The sequence below is a fragment of the Buceros rhinoceros genome, unplaced genomic scaffold (genome assembly GCF_000710305.1).
Source record: "Buceros rhinoceros silvestris isolate BGI_N320 unplaced genomic scaffold, ASM71030v1 scaffold16226, whole genome shotgun sequence".
In the NCBI taxonomy this organism is placed as follows: Eukaryota; Metazoa; Chordata; class Aves; order Bucerotiformes; family Bucerotidae; genus Buceros; species Buceros rhinoceros.
This window is the reverse complement of record NW_010418229.1, coordinates 9,276-9,526: the sequence shown is the minus strand read 5'-3', so window position 1 is coordinate 9,526 and position 251 is coordinate 9,276.

Sequence of the window (251 nt, the reverse complement as noted above, 5' to 3'; positions counted from 1 at the left end):
GGGAGGTGACGGATGGCGCCGCAGGGGTGCCACAACCCGGCTGCGCTGGCAGAGCCGCCGCTTCTCCTTTTTTTCTCGGTTTTTATGCCAAGCTTCACTCCTCTTAAATCAACGTTTCTCTTCAGTGACCCGAGGCTGGGCTGAGCACTGCAGCAGCGCTAGGGATGTCGCCGTGCGTTGTCTGAGGAGGTTCCTGGTCCTGGCACTCCTCCAGGCAGCTTTTCTCCCTCCCTTGAGGCAGGCGAGGGCCG